Source organism: Rhinolophus sinicus, chromosome 3, assembly GCF_057876585.1.
Source record: "Rhinolophus sinicus isolate RSI-liver-muscle chromosome 3, RSI-T2T, whole genome shotgun sequence".
Taxonomy (NCBI): Eukaryota; Metazoa; Chordata; class Mammalia; order Chiroptera; family Rhinolophidae; genus Rhinolophus; species Rhinolophus sinicus.
Window position 1 is genome coordinate 145,602,912 of NC_142503.1, and position 27,896 is coordinate 145,630,807.

The window sequence follows — 27,896 nt, forward strand, 5'->3', positions numbered from 1 at the left end:
TTGGCAATCAGGCTGTCTGGGAGTCCTGAGCCATCACGAGTCCTGAGCCCAGTTTGAGTAAAATTCTTTAGACCCTTTTTTCTTCACAGAAATTCATAAAGAGGGTTTTGAGGGGTTAGAGACCCCAAAGGAGTCCTTAAAGGGCAACTCCAGGATCTCAGCTGCCCTCTGCCTTGTCTGGGCTTCTTTAGAGTCTTCCAACATTTTCCTCCATAAGTGAGTGAGTGCTCTACGCTTGTACCCCAAACCACAAACAAGAAGAACGTACACACACAGCCTGTTGGCTTGTCATTGAGAGCTAAGACTCTCTAGAAATTACTTTGATGCTTTTCGACTGTTTTCATAGGAAATCACCTACAGGGCAGACAGTCGGGTGCAATAGAAAGGGGTTTGAGCCCCTGTAACAGTTGGGTGACACTGACCTCTTGCTCCTCGGCCAACAGTCCGGGGAGAGTGTTTCAGGAATAAGATCCTAAAGGGTCTGCTCCCACCGTCCCTGTCAAGCCTGGAGCTCAGGACCTCCTGTGCCGAAGTCTTACGGAGTCTGAGCAGTACGACCACCAGCTCCTCCACTGGCTCCACACTGACAACCAACTCCTGCTGCTTTTCTCCCAAACTATATCCACCTTTCTGTGCCTTTTTCACTACCAAATGATTGGGGATCCCTGTGAGTGCAACTATAGTTTCTTTAGGAAAATAACAAGAACATTCCCCTTAAGAAAATCACCACCCCCAGAAATCAAAACAACAGTAAGGGAAAAACTGAATTGGACGCCAGTATGATTGAAGCCCAGCAAATTGTGATCGGAGAAGCAGCAGGAAGGAGAAAGAGGTGAAGAGAGGTGAACAGAAAGCTAAGAAAGGAAACTATGGCCCCAGGGAACATAATGCAATCAGACCAGGATGTGGGGAAACTGTCAGAAGAGAAATCGGACCCAAAGGGAAGTGCCTGCCACACTAGGGGTTAAAGGGGCATTTTTTTCTTGGACTTGGAAACTGGCATAGGAAACTGGACTTTTGAGGCAAACTATAGGAGGCTGAGCCTGGACAGGCTGAGTTTGGGGGCTGAAAGAAGACCAATGTGGGAAAATCTCCAAAGGCAATTTCTCATACTGGACTTGGCCATGGTGCCCCTTGTCATGTGCCTCTCCCTCTCTGAGACCCTAAGGTCATTTGCACTATTCTGTGGTAGTTCTTACCCCACAAGGGCAGACACTGAGAGGGCACAAAAGCTTCCTTTCCAAATTAGGTTGATTTAGCCTATCTGGTCCCAAGCTGACCAGACGCAGATTTCACCTCATTCTGGATGCAGGGGCTACACCCCCAAGTCCAAGGCTTTTCCCACCAGCTAGGTGTATAAAAGAGAAGGAATGCCCCGTCCCTGCTCCTGAGGGTTCTGAGGCTCATGGGCCATAGGCCTACATGCTGACCCCACTCTGGGTGACCCACCATGCCTTCCTTCCTTTTCTTATCTGGCCATCTCAGGCCTGAGTCTTCTGCTCTTCATCCTTTGCTTGACTGGCTCTGATTTATCTACCAGCTTCTTTTCCCTTAAGTATCATTGCATTCCTTATCTTTCCCACATTAAGGCTACTGGCTGACTATATTCAGCCCATCAAGAATGACTAGAATCCTAGGGAAATACTAGTTATGTTTGGGCTTAAAAACAAAAATCCAAAGGGTGCAATGACACCAAAGGGTAAACAAAAATTGTTCTTGAAAGTTGTACAAACATTTTAAAAAGAGTAAGATTTGGGTAATGATTTCTCTGCCAAAGAAAAATTTCCACAAGATCCCTTCTGTAATCTCCACAAGATGGTAGAGCTACGATTCTAAAACATCAACAAAGGGGGAAAGAACTGGACTCAATTAAGTTTCCCCCTTTTGTCTTTATATTATCATCCAGTTGCCACCCCGCCCCTGCTTCTTGACTTTTTTTTTGTTGTTCTCATCAAGCAACTTATTACCATCTCCTGCCTAGACAATGTCAGCTGCAGTCTTCTTCTTACTTCTATCTGCCTACAGACTATTCAAAACATGTGCCCATACTGTTTCCACTAGCAGACATCAACCTGACACACTTGCAGATTCAAATGGGCAGTCCTGAGCTTATTCACTCTGGGGTCCCATCTCCCATTCCACTGTGAAGCATCATTGCTCAGCTGAGGGCATTCACTGACTGAGAGACCTTGCCTAGGCCCAAAGATGTGTCACTGGCTCCCCCTCCAAATCACAGACTTATAATAGGGCTGAGAGTCCGTCTAACCTCCCTCAGAGAGCACTTGTCATTCCAACCCTGAATTCGCAACTTTTAGCCATTACTCCCTATAAATAATGGTCTATTTTCATCTGAGCAACATTGGGAAAATGTCACAGCAGGCAAAGTACCATCCTAGTGCCCTCTTACTACATGCCCACAGTCTCCTTGGCCTCTTTCTCACCTTTCTCCAGCTACCCACCCCCCACCCCCCTCCTCAGCTGATCAATAGTCTTGTTCCAATGGTGTCCATAACCATAACAAGCACCACTTCCAACCTGCCTGTGGAAAGTTCCCTGTCATCCTCTTAAGTCCAGCTCAAATGCGACCTCCTCTAGCAGGCCTTCCTTGATCTTTTTCTCTTCTGAAGCCCCACAGCCCTTGGAGTTGTCTTTGCTATGCTACTTGGCACTTTCCACCACTAGATAGTAAGCTCCTCGAGGGCAGGATCCATGTCTGATTCATCTCTGGGTCCCCTGCAGGGCTGAGGCCAGTAAACCTTCTCAAAAGCAGGCAGGGATGGCTGAGGAAGGAGCGAGGCTCTGACCATTGCATAGCACGTTCTGCCAGTAGGCTGGATGGAGCTTGGGCTGGGAGAGACTGCCCCCTCCTAAGGCTGGTCATTCCCTTTTCCCCCCTTCTCACTCTCAACCCATTCATGAAGCACTTCTCTCTTTCACTGTCTTCAGCCAACTGTCACTGTGGGACAGAATCCTCTGGAAGGTTTTTACTGTTAACAGCTTAGAATGTTGCTGCTCCCAGATATCTTTGCACTGAACAGTGGGGGCGGGTTGAGGGGGGAGGGTTGAAGTAAGTAAGGGTGAGAACTTCCCCTCCCCAGTGACATGTACTCCTATTAGCATAACTTAAGCAAGACAGGCTGGGCAAGGGAGGAATTTGAGGGGTTGGGAGGGCTGTTTCTTGATATCCTTTCAATTATAGCCTCTTAGTATTCTGAGCTACTTTCCTTCTCTTTCTGCTAATGCCCTTTTTGAAAATATATATGTCCCAGCACATAGTAGCCCTTAAGAAAGTGGTAATCATTTTTCTTATTGTCATTACTACTGTAAGTACATAAACAACATAGACATGTGAAAACACACATAGCCCACCCTGAACACATGAGTGCTTGGCGGTGTCAAGTAGGAGATGTAGATGAAAGGAAGAGTCAGGGTGGGTTTTGAGGCCTCTCCCTCCCTGGTAGTGGAAAGAGTCTGAGCAAAGACAAGAAGGTGAAAATCAGCAGGTTGTGTGTATACAAATAATGACCAATGACTGAAGGGCCCTTCTAAGAGACCACAAGTGGTTAGATGGCAGGAGGCAGTGCGAGGGAGACAGGATGATGAATTCAACTTTGAGTTGCAATTGCATGTGCTGGTAGGTCAGTTAGAGGAAATGTCCTCTGGGAGCCAGAAGATCCCAGGCTGAGAGTGGAAGCTAGGGTCTAGGGTTTCAGGGAGTGAATGGATTGTGCAAAGCAGCAAGTGTGAAGGAAAGGGCAGGGTGCAGGATGTAGGGTGTGTTCAAATGAAAAAGGTTGGCTGGGGGAGTGATGGCGGTAATGACAGTTGTGCTTTCAGACCTTCTGAGATCACCAATTACAGCAGAAAAGTTCAGAAATATAAGGCCAGGGAGAAGAATATAAGATGGGGGAAGAAGAGGTCATTAGAAACCTTAAGTGTGCTGAAAGAGCAACTTAGTTTAAAATAAATAGTGACCTTGTATTTACTTAGCAATTACAAAAATTAACATTTTTATTATTTTTCTGGGTTGGGAGACATATTAAGGGCCCAATAAATGTTGAGTTGAAGTTCCCCCTTGGCTGTCTCCCTGGTGCTGGATTTGCACAGTGCGTCTGTTGTCCTGGGGGTGTTGCGAAAACCATCGCTTTCTCCCTGTTTGTCTCCCGTTAGGTTTGCCAGCCAGGAAGTAAATCTGGCCAAAAAATCACTTTTACGTGACTTGTTCTTCTCCTTCACCTGGTGTCACTAAGCTAATGTTTGCTGCAAAGTATTGAAAGGAGACAGCAGTCCTTTCCAGGAATAAAACTGTTCCGATTTTTCTCCAACCCAAGTCACATTAACAGTAGTTTTCAATGGGTGGTGAGATGATCAGAAATGCTTATTTTCATTACATTTTCCAAATAATACTCCCACAGTTAAACTTTTTTGTTATCAAGAAAAAAAAGTAGATTGGAGATGGTTGAAGTTATCTCTCTTAGAAGTCTTCAAAGGGAATCCCCATAAGCTCTGTAATTCCCAGTGATGTGGCAATGCTTCTGTGTCTTTCAAGAGAGAATTCGTAACATAACTTTCAAGTTTGCAAATTTAGTTTTTAAAAGATGCATGAGTAGAAACTCTACAAGTTGAGCTTTAGGATTACATTTCGAAATGGATAGTTTAATACCTGCCAAGTGGCTGCTCTGCTTCCTATTAGTGTAGGACACTACCCATGTGTATCAACTCTTTAAGCATTACAGAAAAATGTGATTTTGGAAGATTGCTGAGAATAGAATTGTAAGGGGATGGTCTATGTCACATGACTAAGAAACTCAGCTAGCAGGAGAAAATAGTCATGCGGTTAGGATTGTCTCAAAACCACCTTCAGACAATATGAACCTGACACAGAAGCACAAGATGCAGCTCACTGCTCTCCACTGCCATCATCACACTCCCATGCTCTGACAAGTTCCTCTGTGCCCCCAGATATTCTCTGCTGGCCTGATGCTGGCTCTTCCATTCATTGAGCCAACCTTTACTGAGCACCGAGTATGTGCCCTTCACAGTGCCTTGGCTCTGAGACTACAGAAATGGACATGACAGATACTTGCACTGAAGAGGCGTATGAGCCGAGAGGAGAGACAGCTGTGCCAAGGTCACAGTATATCATGATTGCTGGCACAGAGGCTTGTGCGGGGTGTTAGGGAGCATAGAGAGCTCCTAATTCTGTGGGGGGAAAAGGGGGTGAGGAAGAAATAAGGGAAGAGTGTTACAAAGGAGAGGACACTTGCATTAGTTCACCAGGTACACTAGTGAGGAGGTGATGAAGGAGGAGCTGGGGTGGGGAACCAGAGAGGAAAGCCAGAAGGCCACATTGAGAGATGGGCTTAGGAATGACCGAGTTATCAGGGACCTATTTTGCCAAAATGTTAAATGGAAGACTGAGCCTCATTGACCTAGGAGATGATGGGGTAAATGTGGTAGGCAGAATTCAAAGATGGCCTCCAACATGCCAAGCCCCTGGTGCTCACACTTGTACATTACCCTCCCCTTGAAAGTGAGCAGGACTTGTGAATATAATTTCACTCCCATGCTTGTTACCGTATAAGGCAAAGGATTTTTTAGATGTGATCAAGGTCGCTAATCTGTTGACTTTGAGTTAATTAGAAAGGGGGGGAGATGATTCTGGGAAGGCCTGAATTAATCAGATGAGCCCTTTAAAGGGTTCCAGGCCTTCCCAGAGGTCAGAGTGATTCTAAGCAGCAGAGATGCTCTTCTTCGCCTTGAAGAAACAATCTGCCGTGTAGTGGAGAGAACCAGCCACATGACAGGGAATGGCAGGGAGCTCTTAGGCGCTGGAACTGAATTCTGTCAACAGGCAGTGAGCTCGGAAAGACCGCAAGCTTCAGGTGAGATTGCAGCCTGTGGGGGCAGAGCCCCAGAAAGTAGTTTCCAGGCTCTCGGCCTCACATAGAAAGGTGTTGGCTCAGGTAGTAAATGGCCAACTGTGATTGCATGGCCACAGCTGTGGCTAGTTGGCCGTCAGCTGTAACCAGTGAGCTATTGGCCACTAATATAACTGCTGTGGGTATGCTAGCAGAAGGAGAAGGAGAAAGAATGGGGGCTAGCAAGAAGATGGCGCTGGGCTGGCAAACATGGATGGCGGTTTGCGGACTGTGTGGATCCAGCCTCCAGTGAGAGTATAGTGCCGCCAGAGAGAATATAGTGGTATGACTCCCCTACCTATGGCTCCGTGGGTGTTCCTTTTTGGCCTCACCATATCCTGTGTTATGAGGGGAGCGGGACCAGAGACCCCGCAGGCCGTCCTGCACGACACAGCCCTAGTCAACATATTAATTTCAGTCTGGTGAGACCCTGAGCAGAGGACCCTGCTTACCCATACCTGGAGTCCAGATCCACGTGAGATAATACATTTATGTTGGTTGAAGCCATTAAATTTGTGTGGTACTTTGTTACACAGCAAAAGAAAACTACTACAGTGGGTAAAGGAGGGAGTAAATGTGGAAGACAGAGGCGGAGGTGAGATGTGGAGCCCCAGGACAAGCTGGGAAGCAAGGAGCATTCTGGTCAGCTAAAGTCATCAGTGAGAGGTGCTAAAATATAAAGTCAAGCAAAAAAGTGCTGCCCTCCTCCTAAAGATTCCTGTGGTAGAGATTAAACCCCTAACTCTTTCCTCCTCAGGCAGAATGCTCAGGTGAGGGGCTCTGGCTACAGCTCTGTGACGTCTCCTGCCCAATAAAAGATGGATGGAGAGAACAGAATTCAGACAGAGATGAAATTTACACCTTGGGGAGGCATCAGCAATGTGTTTCAGTCATAGGCAAAGACTTCACTTTTGCCCAATGAAACTTAGCAAGTTTCTTCCCTGAAATTTAGCTGTTTTCTAGAACTTTCTTTCATGTTGTTTCTTGCTACCAAGGACTCAAAAACAAATTCTCCCATTATGTGGTGCATTCTCAGTTCTTTCAGAATGAAATAAGTATTTTTTTCAGACTGAAAAAAATAAGAGCCGCCAGTTTATTTTTCCCTCAAAAAAGCCAATATTTGTTTTTTTCTTTTTTCCCCCTCTTTTAAAAAATATTTTTGGAAGGTCACACCAGTTTCATTTGAACTGGTGAATCATTTCAACGTTTGAATCATTTTAAAGGGTTCAGAGGGACTATAACTTTGAAAATGGACATAATTAGAAGTTATATAATATGCACAGGAAGGACACATCACTTTAAAAAGAAAACCTTCCATCTCTTTTTCTTCTACATTCTCCAGGGCCCTAAATCCAGTCAGGGCAGTGGCAGGGGGAAAGAAGAGAAGAAGATGGCATTCAAAATATAATATACAGAATAAACAAAAGGATGGGGTGCTTCTCTAGGGAATCTATTGATGCCACAAGCCTTCAAAGGTTTTGGTTAGGACCTTGCTTGTTTGGTGGGGACAAGTGGTCTCAGGCAACCTTCCTTTCTCTTTGCAGAGAAATAAAATTGTGTGTGGGCTTACTCTGACACTTTTACAGAAGAAGCCCATAACTACTTGAGCACGTGAGATTAAATATTAGTCACATCTGGAACCAACGGGCACCCTAAGAAATGTCTGTGATTAGCCCTAATGCTCATCTCCTTCTCATTCCCACTCTTTTGACATTGCTCTTGCCTCCACTCTTCAGCAGTTGTGAAACTGAGCAGTCGCCTCCTGTCTGGTACATGGAGACCCGTGAAATAAAGGAAATTTATTTTATTTTATTTATTTTATTTTATTTTATTTTATTTTATTTTATTTTATTTTGTTTTGTTTTATTCTATTTTATTTTATTAAGGGCGGTGCAGTTAAGCACTTGCTTGACTTGTTCTCCCAGGAGACACAGGTCTGGAGAACCCGGGTTCTGGCTTCCCAGTGGACTTCTTCCTCTAGCGTGAGTCCTCATGCCCTACTGTCGGTGGTAGGGTCTCTTTTTCCCAAACCCTTCCTCAAAATGACCCACTTGTCACAGAGAAGACAGCTGTGGCTCTAGTAGTGTGAGAAGGGGACATAGTTGGGCCTCAAAGTCTGACAGGATGGTGCAGTGAGTGGAGAAAACAGAACCCATACTCAGGAGACCTGGGTTCTCATCTATGTTGTGCTTGTTACACCTTTGAAAAAACCACAGCACCCTTGAGTTTCAGTCTCCTTGTCTACCATCTGGAAATCCTGAAGCTTATCACAAACACTCGCTGGATTGGCATGAGGATGGTAAGACCCACAGGGCACCCTTGCTGACACGACATCCACTGTGCTAGCCAAATGGCTGACCCCAATTCTTCCTCCCACTTTTTATCTCCTTTCCCAGATTCAACACTCCAGCATTACTTCAACGTAGAAAGAGAAGGTAAGTGCTTTCAAAGAGAAAAGGCTGCAGAGGTGGGCTTGGGGGAGATCACTGATCTTCCTTAGAAAAGATTATCTCCTTGGCAGATGGACTCAGCTTCTCCCCCTCTTATTTTTTAAAAATATAACTGCCATTCTTTTCCCACTGTTAAGTGCTACTCTGGACACTCTCCAATGACTTCATTTCCCTTTTGAATTCTAGAGCCCCAAACCAGACTGTGTTCTCTAAAACTGTTTAGTAGGTGCGAAGATTGTTATACGGAGAAATCTTGGCATTTTGTAGTGTGCGCAAAACAAAAAGTAGCACTTTATATACTGTTTTGTAGAAGTGCTTTGCCATTGGTTCCCCTCACTGGAGAGATGTTTTCTAGAAAGGCAAAGCCCAAGAATCAGGTGGGAAATTCTCTCTAACAATGTGTTATGGTTCTGGGGTACACGAGAGGCCTTGAGAAAGATTTCAAGCTTAGATCCTAAATTTCTAGTCAAAATTCCTGTTATTTCACCGGACTATGAGCTCCTTTAGGGCAGGGACCATGTTGTAGCCATGTTTGTACGCCAGGGTATAGCACATAGGGGCATCCACTACAGCTTTGTTGAGTGAACATCTATATCAGGTATTTACCCAAATAAGGCAGAAAACTTGAATCCATAGACTCATGGGACCTGGCACCATCTGACCAGGGGAAGTAGGATTCCCAAATAGAGGTTCTATCAGTGGGCCTCTGCCAGTAAGACCTAGGGCAGCACTAACCAAAAGATATGGATTCCAAGTCTGTTTCCAGACTTCCAGCTCCAACCAAATGGAGGAGGCACACTGCACCTCTTTCCCACTGAATACAGCTATATATTCTGAACAAAATGCAAAAAAAAAAAAAAAAATGCACCTGATTAAGGTCTCTGAAAACTAAATAAAAGCAGGTGGGTCAGAAAAAGATATCAAAACTTGGTGAATGACCTATTTGGTGGCAACGAATTTCCTAGGAATTTTCTCCTGGTTTTAACCTGAGTGTGAGCTGAATCATGAAACTGCCCAGCAGTCATGGACACAACAACTACAAGAAACAGCCTCTCTTTCTGGCCAGATGATTGGAAAGGGGGCCCCTGCAAAGAGCAGGGTGGGGGAATCCTTGGTTTTCTCATTTTTTTTCTCTCTCAGCCTCAAGGCCAGATGCAGCCCTAAGATTGCACTGTCACCACCATGGCAGCACCTCAGGCACCTAAAATCCCTGAAAGAGACCTGTTTCAATAGAGGAAAAACCTAGAAAAGGGCCCCTGCTAAGTGAAGAGTATGTGAAGGGAATCCTCTTTTTTTCCCCTCTTTTCTCTTGTCACTTTGCCCTGAGGTCCAGCCCAGTGGCATGAAACTTTGCGACATCAGCATTGGCTATAATTCTGAGAGAGACCCCCATTTTTCTAGCCAGGAGACCAGGAAAATGGAATCCTGGAAGCTTAATCTTGCAGAAGAAAGAGTGGGCAAAAGGGAGTCCACGTATGAACCAACATAAATCCTGAGCTTACCTCCAAGCTACGCATGTGCAGAACACACCCAAACAGCACACGGAAGCTTTTGAAACCTGACCTGACAGTGAAACCACTGTCTACAGAAAGTGGGGCAGATCTTGCAGTCTGAACTTAAGTTGTTTGCTTGTGTGCCAAAACAAAACAAAACAAAAAATCAACATGCTCTGATTTTCACGGGACCCAGAGTCTCCTAATAAAAAAAAATTTAAAAAGTCTCTTAAGATCCCGTAAAATTATCCAAATGATAAGAATCAAGAAGATCTGACCAATTTCAAGGGGAAAAGACAAGACAATGTTGGAATTACTAGAAAAAAAGATTTTAAAGCAGCTATTATAACCATCCTTCATGAGGTACAGGTAAACACTCGAATGGAAAGGTAGAAGTTCCCAGTAGAGAAATAATAGAAATTATTTTTAAATGCCAAATGGAAATTAGAACTGAAAAATACTGAAATTTCAAAATCACTGGATGGGCTCACTAGCAGAATGCAAATGACAGAGGGAAGAGTTAATAGACTGGGTGACAGATCAATGAATTTATCCAATCTGAAGAATACGAGAAAAATATTTGAAAAGTAAAGACTAGAGCCTCAGGAATCTGTGAAACAATATCAAATGGTCTAACATTGATATCGTTATAGTTCTTAAGGGAAAGGAGAAAGATTGGTATAGAAAAAAAATATTTGAAAAAACAATGGCTGAATGTTCCCCCAAATTTGGTAAAAGACATAAATTTACAGATTCAAGTAGCTCTGCAAACTTCAAACAAGACAAACTTAAAGAAAACTGAGCTGAACGTGCTACTACTTCCTACCATCTTACTCACCAATGCCCTCCTTCCTCTTCACCTCTTGGTTGGACCCTGCAGACATGCACGTTTTTGACCCTGGGGTAAGGGAAGGTGCACGTGACTAGGGGTCAGATACCTGGGGATTAAGCCTAACTCACTGGCTGTAGCGTGAGAGCCAGGCAAAAACAGTGCTGCTGCCTGGGCCTCGGTTCTTCGTCTAGAAAATCTCAGGGTTGAGCTAGATGGTCTTCTAATTCCCTTCTAGCTCTAAAATATCACCCATTATTAGCTCCTGTGTGGATTTTTTTCTGTTCAAAAATAATAAACATTATCAAAACCTAATGCTATGAAACAAGAAACCACTTTCCTGCCAAGAGTCTTTGCACCCGTTGTGACGGTGCAAGTGACTGAAACGGAGATGCTCACAGACCAGAACCACAAATGGAGTTTCATAGCAACCAGAATGGAGGTCAGCTTTCCCCAGTAGCTCCCTACAGAGCAATGCAGGCACCACGGGAAGCCTGGAGTTCATTGCAAAGGAAAGGAAGCACTGCAGAAAACTTTTCACTCCCAATAAATGCATTTCCAATTTCATCATGTTTTTCAGAGGCTAAGGAATGCAAGGGAATGCCCCCATTGCCTCATATTCCTAGTTGGACATCAAGTCTGTCAATACTTTACTTTTCCTGTCTGTAACACAGTACCTGCCACTTGTATAGCATCTGACAGTGAACAGAGCAGTTCTCATTTCATGTATCATTTCATCCTCCCAACCACCATCCTCTGAGGTAGTGGTAGCTTCTGTTTCCTCAGTGGAAACAGTCTGAGAGAGGTGGAGAGTTTGAACCCAGACCATCCAGCACTAAGCTGCAGAAAGCACCAACTCTACTGTCCTCCATTTTTGTCCTCTTTTCCTACCACCAGGAACCAGAGGCCCTGGGCAGTGCCAGAGCCAAACTGTGAGCTGCAGCTCCTGGGCAGGCAGCCTGTTTCCCCATGTTTGAAAGTCAGGCTATGGTAGATTAGATCCTCTTGGCTCATTCCTCCTGAGGGAAACACAGAGTTGAGAGGTGGCTACAAGACACTCTGTCCGTCTTGCATTCCCTCATTTGCCCCTAGCCATGGAGAGGCTGTCTGGTATTAGATACAGAAAGTTCTCTAGCCCCACACTCTGCATGCAATGGCTCTTTTGAAAATGTCTTTCCTCTCTGCTTCCAGCTGCTGCCTGTGAATGTGCTTGGCTTTAAGTCAGGTAGGTTTGGAAACTGTTGCTCGCTTCAGGTTTTGCCATTGACAGGCCTCACAGGGCTTTGTTGCTTGGCCCCACATCTGCTTCCACTTGGCTCTCCTTTCGCCATGGAATTACTACTGTTCCCACCCATTCTTGCACATTCATTCAGCCTCCACTCTGCATTGATGTGCCCTGAGGTCATCCTTCCCTCCCTATAGGAGACATTTTCAGCTCATTTATTCACACATTGTCTTTTCATTTTCAAGAAAAATACAAAGTAGTCTCTTTGAGTGTGATAATTCTGAGACATTGCATACCTTTGTCATTCCGGAACAAAAAGAAGTCAAAGATAAGTGGGTTCCTTTTATTGAGTAAGGGAATAGGCCTTCTCTGTTTTTCCCTTAATGACTCACTAAATCTGAATCAAAGCTCAGTAGTCTTGGCCTTGGAACAAGAGGCTGGGGGTGGTGGGAGCAGGATGTAGGCCCCACCTGAACCCCAGGAGCCATGTCCATGTGGCATGGAGTGGGCAGAAGAGACAGAAAATAGAGTGGTAACATGGCGCAATGGGAAGCCCTTGCTCATCTCTGGACCTGTTTTCCCCTCTGTGAAAACCTCAAAAAGATCACACAAGAGTGGGTTGGGACTGGAGGACATAACCTCACAGTAACTATTTTCCTGAATTATTGTGCTTTCCTACTTGGGCACTGGAACCTTGATTCAGGAAAGGCAGCTCAGTCTTTATCTGGCTTAGATGCCTGGAGAAGTGGAGAGAGGAGGCTTTGGTTTCAGACACACTTAGGTTTGGATCCTGCCTCTATCACTTCCTGGCTATGCGACCTTGGTATAAGTGCTTAACCTCACTGAGTCTCAGTTTTCTCATTTATAAAAAGGCTATAGTAGGACTTGTCCTGATAAGACCATTGTGAGGATAAAATGGAACATCTGTGAAGTGCATAGCACAATGCCTGCCCCAATCACCAACTCCTGGATTGCCTTGGCTCACGTACAGAATGTGTAGGACGGTGGACAGGTAGGCTGGGTGGCCTTGGAGAGTTATTTTGTCTCCCTCAGTTCCTTCTTCCACAAATTAGAAATAATAACCTGTGCTTTGCAAAATGGTTGTGAGAGCTAGATGAGGTAGTGAAGAGCCCAGCACAGCACCGGCGCACTGTGGGTCTTCAGGTGGTGCTGCTGGTCAATTTGAGGTTTTAATTACTTTCCTTACAGGTCACTGTCAGGGCCAGTGTCCCTAAAAAGGGGTCTCTGGGAAGATTGCAGTAGTCCTTAGATCAGAGCCAATCTCAGAGTCTGGAAGCTGGGCCAACGCAGGAGACACTAATGAGTTTTGAGCCAGAGAAGGCCAGTACCCAGAGGGATGGGACAGGGTGCTCAGGCAGTCCTGGTACCTGGCAAGAGCCTCATCCCCCAGGGCCAAAGGGGCTGCTCCACACACCCACTTATGCTGCTGTGTCTTCCACAGCCTTGGGTTCAAGCAGTCTTCCTGATGGGTTCACAGCTCTCCCTCGCAATGCAGGCTGCCAGGCAGGGCACTGCAAGGGCCTAGAAATAGTGAAGCAACAACCTGGGACAACAGGTTTCAACAGGGGGACCCTGTCCCTGCAGAAGACCCACAAGCATAAAAGTATTCCTTTTAGGGAAGAAGAACTTTTTGTCTTTCCTTTAGTGGAAGCTGGGATCTATGGAGTTTTGGTCATGCTGGGCTGTCTAGTGGTCCACAGACCCCTTGAGTTTCCAACACGAGTGGCCTTGGGATACACAAAGAACTCTGTACCACTTTAGGAGAGCGATGAGGTTGATCTCCCCAGTCCCTCCCTTCAGCAGGAGTTTTAGTTGCACCCACTAGAGAACCAGCGCTTTGTGGCTCTCCCAAGAAAACCATGGCCAAACCATCTGCTAAACAAGTCACACACTGTTTTGCCTCAGTACTCTCACTGGTTTCATTGTTCAGCCTGGAATGTCCTCTCTACTCACCAAAATCCTATCCAAGGCCCAGCTCCAATCCCAACTCTTCCAGGAAGCCCTCCAAAATCTTTCTATCCCACAGCAATTATCCCTTCATCAAAATACAAGGTCGTCTGCCATTTTCTTTCTGGATAGCTCTTATTCTTATGGCTTTGTTTCTTAGCACTTGTCTTTGTTATTTTTTTTTTTTTCTTCATGAGTGTGTGTTTCCTCCATCTTTCTCATTTCTGACTTCCAATTAGTCACCAAAGCCTACTTGTTGTACCTCTCAAAGATCTCAAATCCATCAACTTCTCTCCACCTTTTAAGGCCATTTTCAGGTTCAGGCCACCATCACGGCAACAGTCTCTGAAGTCGTCTCTCCACATTTAGACCTGCCCTTCCACTCTATTCTCCACCCTGAGTCCAGAGGACTCTTTCTAAAATATAAATCTGCCACAAGTCCTTTATCCCACTAGCTCCAAGATAAAATATGAATTCTCCTACAGGCTCTTTGAAGTCCTTCATTTACGGGTCCCTGCCTACCTTTCCAGTCATGTTTCTCAACATCCTCTGACCCCCCCCCCTCTTTCACCACCATTGCCAAGGCCTGCCTCACTCTGGTCATGAAAAAGCCCTCTCAACTCCTCACAAACACACACTGTCTTGGACATTCTATCTGGAACATTCTTCTTTCCCACCCACCATACCCCTCACACAGCACTCACTTGGCCTACACATACTCAGTCTTCAGGTCTCCAATTAGCTCACTCACTTGATCTTAGCCAAAAGGCCGAGAAGCGATAAATTAGCTCACTCACTAAGCATTGAACCCTGCCCCACACCCCAGTCTAAGAGACATACACAAAGGACCTTGTTCCCTCCCCGTCACTGCACTTTTAATTCCATCTTTCAGTTGCTGGTTTACTGGTCTCTGGCCCCCATTAGACTATAAGCAATTTCAGAGCAGGAACCACATTTGCACACTTTTTATCCCCAATACTGATCCCCAATACTGAGCCCAGTATCTGCCTGTAGTAGATGCTTAAGGAATAATTTTTTTTTTTTTTAAGGAATAATTTTTGAATGAATGAATGAAAAGGAGAATAAATCTGTACATCCAAATCCTTAAGGGCAACAACCATTTCTTATGCTTCTCTGTATCTCCCTTTGGTGCCTAATTTAGGGTCCTCTGCATTCTAGGTATAAAGGAAAAGAGGTGATTATTTGCTTTTAGCAAAAAAAAGCCTTATTATTTAAATAGTATGCTCTTCTGTTCTTGGAGTTTCCCTCTCTCCAGACTGAAGGCTTTCTGAACTGAGTGCTAGCCAGAAAGCATCTGCCTTTGTAGGTGCTGGGCCAGCAGAGTCCTAGTCAGGATTGGGAGACCCACAGAATTCAAGGCCTCCAGAACATGAATGGGCCACTCATCAACAAGGAGCAGGGAAAATCCTTGATGGAATCCAGAAAGGCAAGTTCTAGTCCTGGCTCCTTCATCAATCAGCTACCTGACCACGGGCAAATCACTTAGCAAATCTGGAGTTTGGTTTCCTCATTGGTAAAACGTGGGGGAAGGACCAATAATTTATCTTCACTTACAGCTCTCAGTTATTAGTCTATGAAAAACGTCACACCACATCCTCACCAGAGGTGAAAAATTATCAGGTTGTTTACATCCTAAAGATCAGGACACCCATATCATTTCAAAATAGGTAAGTGCTTTGTAATAATAATCTCACACATTGTATGGGGCTTTCAACTTGGTAGTAAGCTTCCATAATTTTTATTCTTTTAATAACTGTGGCAGAGGCAACTCTATAAGTATGTCAATATCCATTCTCCCCCCTTCCTTATCAACTATATTAGAAATGGCAATATGCACAGTTCAAAACTATAATCTTTAGCCTCCCTTGCAGCCAAAATGACCATAGTCAAGTTCTAGCCAATAAGATAATGAGCAGAAGTGTCATATGTAGCATGCAGGGAGACTTCCTGAAGGAAAAGGATACACCTTTTGCCCCTTTCTCTTTCATTTTCTGCTGGCTGGATGATGCAAGATGTCAGAAACTTGGCAGCCATCGCGGACCATGAGGTGATGTGTTAAGAATGATGGAGCAACAAGACGAAAGGAGCATGGGCCTCTGGTGCCTGGAATAGCATATCAGCCTTGGGCTATCTTTCTATTTTAGTTTTTGTATCCTATGTAACCAAACCTAAACCTAACTGATGAAATAATCACCTGTTTTACGCAAGACCCTGTTCTAGATGCTGCAGGGGATGCAAAGATATATAGGATTTCAACACACTAAGACTTGGCAAGAAGGTTCTGCCTGGGTGTGAAGGAAACCCTAAGGAAGGTTTGGCTTGGCAAGGCTGTGTGGACTTGAAGAGGAGTTATGGGAGATGAGGCCAGGGAATATGATGGAAAGAGCTTGAATGCCAAGCTAATGAGGGTGGACTTGACCCTGTGACAAGTAAACAGAGCAAATAACCTTGTGTCAATTTTGCAAATGAAGAAACTCTGGCATCTGCATGTTACAGGACTTGTCCAAGGTCACCCAGCCAGGGAGTGGCAGAGCCAATCTCAATTCTCCTGACACTTGGCCCAGTGCCATCCCACAGTTTGGTGCTGCCTTTGAGAGAATCTGGGCAGAAAACGTGGGGATGGAGGTTTTGCACTTTGACACAACCAGGGAACTAGACTGTGTCCCATACCTCCCTCCCAACACCCCCCCATACCTCTAAGAGGAAGTTTCAGGGGTTTCCAGAAGTCTAGGATCCAGACCTACCTTTAAGACAAAGGACCCTTCCTGGGTCCCCTTCTTAGCCACCTCCACGAGGCTGTAGTAGCCAAAGTTCTGCTTTGCTCTGCACAATACTAAGTGCCACATGTCCGGCACAGCGCTAAGCACACTACATACATTATATAATTTACTGCCCTCGACAGCCTAACAGGAAAGTTATCATACCACCTCTACTTTACAATGATAATAAAGAAACTGAGGCTCTAAGAAATGAAACCACCTACCCAAAGTCATTCAGTTAATGGCAAAGTTGAGGTACAAAGCCACATGTGTTCAACTCCAAAGACCTATTCTGTCTTCCCAGCCCCTGCCAAAGCATGGAAGTTTCTGGTTCTTGCTCGACTCCAAAGACTTACCTAGTTTGATGGGTTGACCAGTGCCAAGGATCTCAGCCACATTCCAGCTGTGTGCATCCCACCTGCAGTCAAGGACCGGTGTCCCATCCAGGAATCACATCACCCATGCCCTGCACGTGACCCCAGGTGAGTAAGGATCTCCTGGGGAGCGTGGGGGTGCGGGGCCGGGGACGCCCACTGATGCCCAGACCTCTTCGCCTTGTGCCTCCCAGAGTTCTCAGTCTTAGCTGGTCACCAGGCAGGAATATCAGCGTCCTCCCATTCTAGGTTCTGGAGCTCACAGATTCCAGTGAGCTGTTTCATGGAATCAAGGCTACTCTGCTCCTTGTGTCCTTTCTGTGGCTGTCATAGTTAGCATGCGTTCGTTATTATTTGCACGGACATTCATTCAATAAGCAACTAGTCATCGGAACTGAATCTCCTGTCATTGCCAACATTTGGAAAGTAGAGTTTCATTTTGCTGGTCATCCAATATGCATCTCCCCAGTAATGTGGTATGTCCCGTGTTCCAACACAAACCACATATTCCCCTAAGCTGACCACACTGGTTTTCTGCTGGAATTTCCACAGGAAACACCCTGAGGTGTAGCCTGCAGCACTGAAGGCGATGGATGAACCCTGGTCCCTCTGCATTCACTGCCCAACTGTGAGGGATCAAGCACTTTGCTGGGCTTTTCCCTGGGTCATCACCAGTCCACCCCTTCTTGTCTTGTGACCCTCCCTTCTCATTGGCAAAACTGTCACTGTTCCTTTCCAAGCTCAGCCTAAGACTCACCCCTACACCCACTCCCCGAATCAGGCTGAAGACGGAATGTGTTCCTCTTATTTTATTATAACTAGATATATTAGGCTTAGCCTCAGTCTAGCAGATTTTAATAGTTGTTAATAGAATAGTCATCCATTTCCTTGTAAACACTGTAATCAACATTCCTATTCTTAGGTGTACCACTAAAAGCATCTGAAAGCAGACATGAAAGAGTAATTTAAATTTCTTCATAACAAAGTTTTCTGAAGACATATGCAGATTCTGTCAATTCTTACAAACACTTCCATGCATTGTAGCATGTCACTACACCTGGGAGACATTCGTATAGACAGTTCTCATACAATCCTCCTAACCTGTGATTGTCACCCATAAGTGATGGCCATTTACGCAATTGGATCCACATGATTACCGAAGACTCGCTGCGTCGTTGGCTGCAGCAGTCTCATGAAAATCATGCCTTACATGTTTCAGATTTACACCACTTTGCATCTATATATCCCCCTAGGAAGAATAAGCAGTTGGTGGACACAAATAACTTTGAAATTCTGTATAACACTGTACATGGAGCAAACCAATTGTCAAGAGTGACACCCTAGGGAGAGAGAGACCAAGGGAAGTGTGAACTAAAATGGAGCCACTAATATCATGGGGCCCTAAATGGAGTCAGGAGATCATTAGGGAAGTCATTTTTGCACCTTTGTACCCAGATGAGGTTGGACATTTGAACTTCCAGCTTGCCATAGAAGTACATCCGGAAACGTGCTCCCCCACCCCAAACCACCCCCACCCCACCCCCATCTTATTTCTAGCTTGTGGCTCTTGCCTTTATAAACTCCAGCTTTCTTTGCTCTCTCCAGAGTGGAGTGCAATTTGGGTGCCACCTAAATCTGCACTTACTGGGTTGCAATTCTGTTTGCTCTGATAAATACTTTTTGTTCTTTATTACAGTCTAAACTTCATTTGGGTTTATAGAAGCCAGTCAAGCCCTTGAGGCCTCCACTGACCGTGAGCCCTACCCCCACCCGCAGCTGCCTGACTACCTCCAACATGAGTGTATTTGCCAAGCACCTGGAGCTCACCTGCTTCCATCCCTGCCCTGGGCTGAGTAAGTGCTGGGGAAAGCATATGGGATTCAATGGCACCAGCCTGAAGAGGCGATTGACATCTGGCTGAGGCAAGAACTCAGAGACACAGGTAAGCAACAGTCAAGCACAAATCAACACATGGTCAGGTGCCAGGTGAGTGGGAAGGACAGAGGAACCTTCCCAGATGCTTCATTTGGCGACACTGGTAATAATTCCTGAAGCTCTCTATATGGCACCACCAAGGCTGAGAATTACCTCAGTTTGGGGAGACACAATATCTGAATCATCTCCCCTTTTTCTTCAACCTTATTCCTGAGTTTCCTCTCAGCTCTGTCCCTTCCCACCCCCAAAGCTGTCTCACTTGTCTACAAGCTCCACAAGGTCAGATAGCAGATATTTCCATTGCCATGTGCTCCACGCCTAGTTCAGAGTCAATCCCCAGTGAACATCTACTGAATTGAGCAGATGTAAACAGAGCAGATGGACCACACTAGGGGCCCGTCCTCTGGCCCCAGCGACCCATGAAAGAGGGTGCAGGCAGGCTGGACCCTGCCCTGGGAAAGGGGAGGCCAAGGCCCTCATGGAGAGGGAAGTAGCCCAGAAGAGATCCCTGGGAGCAAAGGAAGAAAAACCCATCAACATCCTGTGAACTAAATTGAGAGAAGTGTTGTTTAGGAAGGAAACCTAATAAATGAAATTCCTGAGAGCAGGAGCTCAGTCGGAGAATGCTCATCCCTTGTATGAGAGAGAGCACACCTCCTTGTCTGGAGTGGCCTTCCTGCCACGGGCTGCATCTGGGTTGCGCAGGCAAAAGGGCTGCTTCCTGGACTTGAACTAGACTGAGGGGAGAGCCTTCGCACCTCACTGGGTGGGGGAACTCGTCATGGAGGTTTGAGGGTCCTGATCTCTTCAGAGGAAGGTGTTCTAATCGCCAGCAACAGTGTTCTTTCCCTATCTCCCACCAAAGGAGCGGACAAGAAGCAGAGGCTTTCTCTCAACTGTGCAGCCTTTACATAATTTGGAAGCACAAAGGAAAAATCATTAGAGAGCTACTTTATGCAAATGCTTCTCTGCTTTTGTATATCCTATTTAGAGAAAGGAACTGCTTTGGCACTTAGAGATAAGCCTTATGTAAGAGTTTGTTGCTGTTGCTGCTGTTACCCACCCAAACAGTAAAAGCAAACTGGAAATAATCAAATGTCAGTAATAGCACCAAATTGCTTAAAAATATATCCCAGGCCTCCTTTAGTCATCACATTTTTAAACTTCTGGAAGAATAGAGAACTTCCTGAGGAGAACTTGTCATAATCTAATGCTTGACAAAACGTTTTCCACCTTGCTCTCCCCAAGTTCCCGCATTAAGGCTTCACAAGGTGCATTTGATTGCAGTAACTCTGGGGGAAGATAACACTGGTCGCCTTGGGCAAGTCCCTCTCCCTTTGGGCCTTAGTCACTGACATCAGGACCTCTGAGTTTCTCTCCTGTTATGAAGCCCCTTTCAGTTCCAGTGAACCCATTAGGAAACAACGTAGTTCCTAAAACTAGAGGTGTGCAGGGAGCACATACATCCCTCTTCTGGCTGAACTGTTCCTAAACTGCTACTAACACAGATGTTCCAAACTTTCAAGCCTCAAAAATGACTCCAAGGAATTCAGTGTTTTCTTCTATACCAAATGACTGTTGGAACCACAAGGGCCCTGAATAGGCCTTAGCTGGCCCCGTAAAAAAGGAGGAAATTGACCTTCTGCCCTCCTCCTGTTTTCTCCTCCAGTGGCCTGGCGGGCTGCTTTTTTTGGACCCTTCCCTACACCCCTAGCACTGTGCCATCACCACCCCAAGAGTCCAGGCCCTTGGGTGGCCTACAATTGCCTACCATGCCTGGCCTTCTCCAGCCCTCTCCTTTCCTGCCTGCTAAGGAGCTCCTTCTGTAGGAAGCTGCTCTCAGGAGGAAAAGAGCCAGCTGACTAACTCACTCTCCCGCATGATACGTTTCCTAAATAATTAAAATGCAAATGTCCTATAGAAGAAATACCTGTTAAGTTCCCAAAGAAATTAATTTTAGGAAGTAGAGCTTGAGGCATCAAAGATGAACCAAGAGAGGGAGATGTTTTGTGGCATGGAGACCTTTCAATGACAAATGTTTGGGTGTGAGTGTGGTTCTACCCTTTCTATAAAAACGGTATGCTCTTAGGAAATGTGTTTAACCACTCTGAAATCCTATCTCTATGATTATAAAATGGCTCTGGAGCCTCTGACCTACACCCATGTGATAACATGAAAATGCTTGCAAACTGTAAAGCTCAGCACCGATCTCCATGTCCATGTTCCCTGCCCCAACCTCCTCTGCTCCCTAAGTTATCTCTGTCTTAGCTCCACCACTCAGAAGCCCTGCTGAGAAGAGGAAGGGAGAGAAAGATGGAGTTTTCCCTTCCAACATGTCCCACGCTTCGTCTCCTCCCTACCTCCCAATAACCATAGGGATACCAGGTGTTATTTTGTGTGTGAATCTCCCCCTCCTCAAGAAAACACTCCAAATCTCTGAAACCCACAGGCGAAATTTCCCTGCAGGGTTTCTGACACCGTCTGTAACCAGACAGCAGGAGACTGGTGGCCAGGGTGGAAGGGAGGAGGGTCTGTGTGGAGTTATTTCTGCTTCAAGGATAAAACTAGGAGACATGGGGTGGGGGCTTCTGTCCTTCCTTCCTTCCTTCCTTCCTTCCTTCCTTCCTTCCTTCCTTCCTTCCTTCCTTCCTTTCTCTTTTTAACCTACATAAAAGTGTCCCTTGTGACACTCTTCACAGGATCTCTCAGCCCCCTGGAAGACTCGGCAGTATGATGACAGGCTTAGTGCCGTTTCAGAATCAGGCAGCCTATGGAACGGGGCTATTCCCACATGTTGCTCTCAGTCAGAGGGCCGCCCTGCAGCCCACAACAGAGTGGGCACTCTCCTTATTTAAATGTAGACATCTTTCGTCATTTCCAAAGATTAATACATTATTCATAAGGTCATAACTTCTTGGGAATTATTCTAGCTATTCCTAATTACTATTAAGCTCAAATGATAACAATGTGTTCCCAAATAAGTTTGGGAATTGTTTTAAAAATGTTAACGAAGAAATAAGAGCAAATAAAACAAAGCCAATTCATAGGACACTAGAACATAAAGTGAGGGATTATTTTGTTTATTAATTCCCGTCTGAAGAAATTAAGTGATGCATGCTGGGTAACAAAGTCACACAATGAGCAGAGCTGGGTTAGAACCCAGTTCTTCTAATCCAGCTCATGTATGGTTGAGAACAGAACAGCAATAAAATAATATAAATTAAAAGATAATTATTAGCCAAAAATATTGGCAAATTTAAAGCTGGTTTGAAAACTGAACACCAATTTAAATCTAACTAACAAACATATGGAAATTAATTTTAAATTCAAAAAAGCACAAACGGAAAATGCAAATTTCAGACAGGCAGAGTAAATGTTAGCTGGAAACCCATGTATGAGGTGTGATAATTAAGTTCGAGAACTTGTTGCAATGATGTTGCTAAACTTTTTTTGATATCAGAGGGATTATTCATTATGAATTTGTACCAACTGGACAAACAGTTAACCGAGTTTACTATTTGGAAGTGCTGAAAAGGCTGCGTGAAAAAGTTAGACGACCTGAACTTTTCACCAACAATTCATGGCTCTTGCATCATGACAATGCACCAGCTCACACAGCACTGTCTGTGAGGGAGTTTTTAGCCAGTAAACAAATAACTGTATTGGAACACCCTCCCTATTCACCTGATCTGGCCCCCAATGACTTCTTTCTTTACCCGAATATAAAGGAAATATTGAAAGGAAGACATTTTGATGATATTCAGGACATCAAGGGTAATACGACGACAGCCCTGATGGCCATTCCAGAAAAAAAGTTCCAAAATTGCTTTGAAGGGTGGACTAGGCGCTGGCATTGGTGCATAGCTTCCCAAGGGGAGTATTTCAAAGGTAACCGTAGTGATATTCAGTAATGAGGTATGTAGCAGTTTTTCTAGGATAAGTTCGCGAACTTAATTGGCAGACCTCGTAAGCTGTCCACTGACCTGGAGTGTTTACTCAGCCATAGGGATCCTAGTAGGTCATAATTCTGAGGAAGAAGTGATCATATACTGGGAAAACACAGATCAGAGGCAAAACAATAATAAAATGCTGGGGCTTGCGTTTGATACAAGTTGAAGTCAGAATGATCTGTCACCTCATTTTTGGTGAAAATGATGAGGAAGACTGAACAGAAAGAAAACAGTTTTTCCTCCCCTCCCCAGAAAAGGGAGCTAAATGCCAGTAACAAGAAAAACAAAGTAATTAAGAGAATTTCTGAGCCCAGATAAACTTTGTGAGTTTGATTGGGGTGGGTGCCCAAACTAGGTTGCTCCAGGACAAGGCCCATATATAGTGGTTTTGAAAAGCAAGCTGAGGACAGATGCTCTGTGGGTGCTTGTTGCTGGTGGGGTGAAGAGGTTGTGAGGACTGAGAAGGCGGGGAAGAAAGGTTCCATTGTAAGGACTTTCAGCCTAAAGATATTCACCTCCTCCACCATCTGCTTTCTCTGCTCTGTGCTCTTGGACTAGCAGTGTGATGCTAAACCATGGCCCTAGGCCTCATACTTATCCAACAGTGATTAAGAGAATTCCCGAGTCCTACCCCTGCCCCATATTTCCCCAGTTTGATTAGGGTAGGCGTCCAAAACAGGTTAAAGACCTGTTTCCCTGAACACTGTCAGCTCAATGCATAGTTTATCTAGCACCTCCCAGCCATTGTTTCCAAGAGACCAGAGGCAAAACTCTTCTAGAAAAAGAAAGGAGGAAAAGTGCATATGCAATATTTAAGTCAATGTCCAGAACTCTTGTACAATGAGAAATGAAACTAGAGTAAAACTAAGGGGAACATGACATGGACCTAACAGTGAAAGAATTCGTACTGGTAGAATTCTCAACTACGATGAAATATACAATGAAACTCAAGTTTAAATATTACTCTAGTAATTTCCAGGGACCTAGATATTTACTCAGTCTTTTCAGAATTGTCCAAAATAATGCTAAGTACCTAACGAAAGAAACAATATGCATATAAACAACACAGTATTGTCCTTGAAATTCAAAAATAGCAAGCTGTAAAACAATAGAGTTGTACAACAGAAAATGCCCTCCCTAGAGTTCATTGCCCAGAAATATAGAATTTTAACCTTGAAGAAACCTTAATAGGAGAGCTGGGTTTAGGGTAATAAAAACCATCTGACAAAATGAGGCACGGGCCTTGGGAAGGACCAGTGCAATGAGGGCCTCTAAAGCTTAAGCATCTTTAGCTTCATGGTGTGTCTACCTCTGCCAATACATCACTGTGTAATTCCTTTAAATCATTTATTGCATGTCATTGACTCATAGACTTTTAAAGCTAGAAATATGAACTGGCTTGTCCATTGCCATACAGTTATTGATTTTAGGCAGTCAATGAATGGTCTTTAATCATCTAGCATCTTGAAAGAATAAACACTCCTAACATTTAGAAATAAAGTAACCTAGGACTTAGTCCAGCCCTAGAAGGAAGATGGTGGATGATACATGATGCCATATGTCAGGCTGGTGACAGCCCAGATCTCTACAGCGTGTGCTCATCACTGTACTCCATTTCCTCCAAAATCAAGTGCCAGGCTAATTAAATTCCTGATTAAAGCTCAAGGTAGCACTAGGGGTTCAGCTGGCGAGCTGGCTGGGTAGAAAGCACAAAACAGTTGCCTCCATTTGACTGCCACAGATATTGAGATTAAATCAGTAGAGCTATCCAATATTCCCCCCACAGCATTCATTCACTTGTTCACATTTTTATTTTTTATTTTAAAGATTTTATTGGGGAAGGGGAACAGGACTTTATTGGGGAACAGTGTGTACTTCCAGGACTTTTTTCCAAGTCAAGTTGTTGTCCCTTCAATCTTAGTTGTGGAGGGTGCTGTTCAGCTTCAAGTTGTTGTCCTTTCAGTCTTAGTTGTGGGGCGCAGCTCAGCTCCAGGTCCAGTTGCCGTTGCTAGTTGCAGGGGGCACAGCCCACCATCCCTTGTGGGAGTCAAACCGGCAACCTTGTGGTTGAGAGGACGCACTCCAACCAACTGAGCCATCCGGGAGTTCAGCGGCAGCTCAGCTCAAGGTGCCGTGTTCAATCTTAGTTGCAGGGGGCAGAGCCCACCATCCCTTGCGGGATTCGAGGAATTGAACTGGCAACCTTGTGGTTGAGAGCCCACTGGCCCATGTGGGAATCGAACCGGCAGCCTTCGGAGTTAGGAGCACGGAGTTCTAACCGCTTGAGCCACCGGGCCGGCCCCCATTTGTTCAGATTCTTAATGAGCACCGTAGGACACAGGACATATCAACCTCTCCCCTCAAGGAATTTACAGTCCATTTGAGGAGATAAGAAATGAACTCATGAAAAGAAGTTAAGGTAGAGTTAGTGTAGGCAGATCAGAGGAGCAGAGAGTTTCCTCGAGCTGAAGCTGGTCAGGTGTACTTCACGGAGGAGGCAGAGCCTATAAGCTCTTAGGAGGAACTAGGTATGAAACATCTTGATCCTTCTGTTCCTCTTTTGCACAAAGAAATAGGTCAGTGACTCTAACAAGTAAGACACATGAGCTAGTTGCCTAGAGACTTGCTAATTTCCGATGTTTCCCCAAAGTGGAAGATAAGGTTATTAGGGAACCAGTTGCCTTACTGTACATGGGCCCTTGGGGCCAGGCTTGGGACAGACAGACAGATGAGCTTTTCTGCATAGGCACTGGCTCACTTAGAATAGTGGCTCTCAGCCACATTAGACTCAACACCCATTTTTATAACAGATAATTTGTAACTCTCCCTTCATTACACTCAAATAAAAAACCGTAGATAATATAAGCTGCCTACGCACAAAATTTCCCCTCCAAAATCCATCATTTCAAAAAAATGAGAATAATGCACTCACTGTGTTATAATCAAGGGACAAAATAAAGCTATTTTATAGTAAAATCAGTATTTCAGTACCTGGAGAAAATGTGTGCACAAGTGCACTGGAAGCCCTAATGAGTACTTAGATGTCTGTGCCTACGTGCAGAATTACCCTGAACGCAATAGGTAGAATTGCACAGATTCACGTGTGTTTGAAGGCCTGCTCAAATACTGGAATCGGCATTGCCATTCACAGTGTGATTTTCCAGAATAGTGAACAACCCTCAGTAAAGTTCCTCCTTCACTCACTGTGTACCTCCTTTATTCAATTGTGCATTCCTAAAAAATTCAATGCATGTTAAAACTGCAAAAATTCCTCTGTGTTTATATGTAAAATAATGTTGGATGCTAAACCCTGATAATTATGAACAGGATTTTCACAGGCATCAACATTTAGTGAGACATTTGAAAGTCATGCAGGACAGTCCCTTGTGGTGTGGACTGTCCTGACCACTGTGGAATATCCGACATCTCTGCCCCCATCCACAAAATGCCAGTGGTACCCTCCTCTCCCATCATTGTGACAAATATCTCCATAAATTCCCAAAAATGCCTTAAGGGGTGTAACCATCCTCTCTGGGAAGCCTAAATTAGAGGGCAGGGTGTGTGTGTGTGTGTGTGTGTGTGTGTGTTATATGTGTCTTCTAACATCTGGATTTAGGGGTCATCTATTGTCATCCTATTGCCCTCTGTGATGGAATTTTATGTTTCAACTTGACTGGGACATGAGGTGCCAAGATATTTGGTCAAACATTATTCTAGGTGTTTCTGTTTTTTGATAAATTGAGATTTAATCAGTAGGCTGAGAAAGCAGTTTGTCCTCCCTCAGGTGGGCAGGCCTCATCCAATCAATTTAAGGCCTAAATAAAACAAAAAGGCTGACTCTCAAGTCAGAGAGAATTCCTCCTGCCTGACAGCCTTCAAACTAGGACATTTGCTTTTTCCTGCTTTAAGACTTACACTAAAACATTGACTTTGCCTGGATCTCCAGTCTGCCTGCATGTAGACTGGATCTAAATCAGATCCAGGTTCTTCTGCGTCTGCATGTAGATCCAGTCTAAATCAGATCTATTAGATCTCCTGGGTCTCCAGTTTACCAACTCACTCTGCACATCTGGTCAGCCTCCATAATCTTGTGAGCCAATTTCTTATAATAAATCTCTGTGTGTGTGTGTGTATACATCGGGGGTGCCCAGAAATGTATACAAGGGGACACTTTGGTCAATATTGTTCAAGCAGTAGTTCGCCGTAATCAGAAGTGTCTGGATGCCGATGGTAACCACTTTGAACACCTCTTGTAATTGCAGAAGTGAAACGTGACTTGTATTCATCTTTTGTTATCAGTATATATTGAATATTACAATTTTAATACAGTTTTCCTTTGCATCCCAGTGCCCCTCTCCAGGGTGCCAGGCGCTGTCCATCACAGCCCTTAGTCTCCCCTATGACACCTGAAGCACTGTATCAGGAGGCTCCAGCTTCAACACACAGGAGTGAGTGAATCCTGTGTTCAGGAAAGCAGGTCTCAGAAAGGAAGTATGGCAATGTTATTTCATTTTATCACATATTCGGTCATTCAAAAATGTGTTGAATGTCTACTATATGCCAGGCAGGCATTAAGTTCTGGGAATACAATGATGAACAAGATGTAGGCCTGTCCTTAAGGGGCTCACAGCCTGGCAGGGAGACAGTCAGGTTAAAAAGGCAATTAGAAAATGATGGGATGTCCATCAGGGTGGGTAAACAATTGCAGTGAAAGCACATAGTTGGGGCAGCTAACCCTCCCAAGGAAGTGGGGTCAGGGGTCAGGAAAGCTCCCCAGAGGGAGCACCAGAGGTAGATTTTGAAGAATGAATTGAAGTTAGCCAGACAGAGAAGGGAAAAGTGGGGGAGGAAGCAGAGGCATGAACACCAATGGCATGGAGTAAGGAAGGAGCAGACACCTTCCCAAAGCTGGAATAAGGAATATAAGATACAAGTGTGGAATGGTGAGAAACAGGCTAGAGAGAGTAGTCA

General features: G+C 44.8%; 1 long non-coding RNA gene across 1 annotated transcript; it reads left to right on the forward strand.

The window, feature by feature from the left end:
• Positions 1 to 8,315: 8,315 nt before the first annotated feature.
• LOC141570359 (uncharacterized) lies at positions 8,316 to 27,502 on the forward strand. Its single transcript, XR_012494359.2, has 4 exons — positions 8,316 to 8,356; positions 16,971 to 17,148; positions 18,737 to 18,982; positions 27,273 to 27,502. It is a non-coding gene; the product is annotated as an uncharacterized LOC141570359 (long non-coding RNA).
• Positions 27,503 to 27,896: the final 394 nt, after the last annotated feature.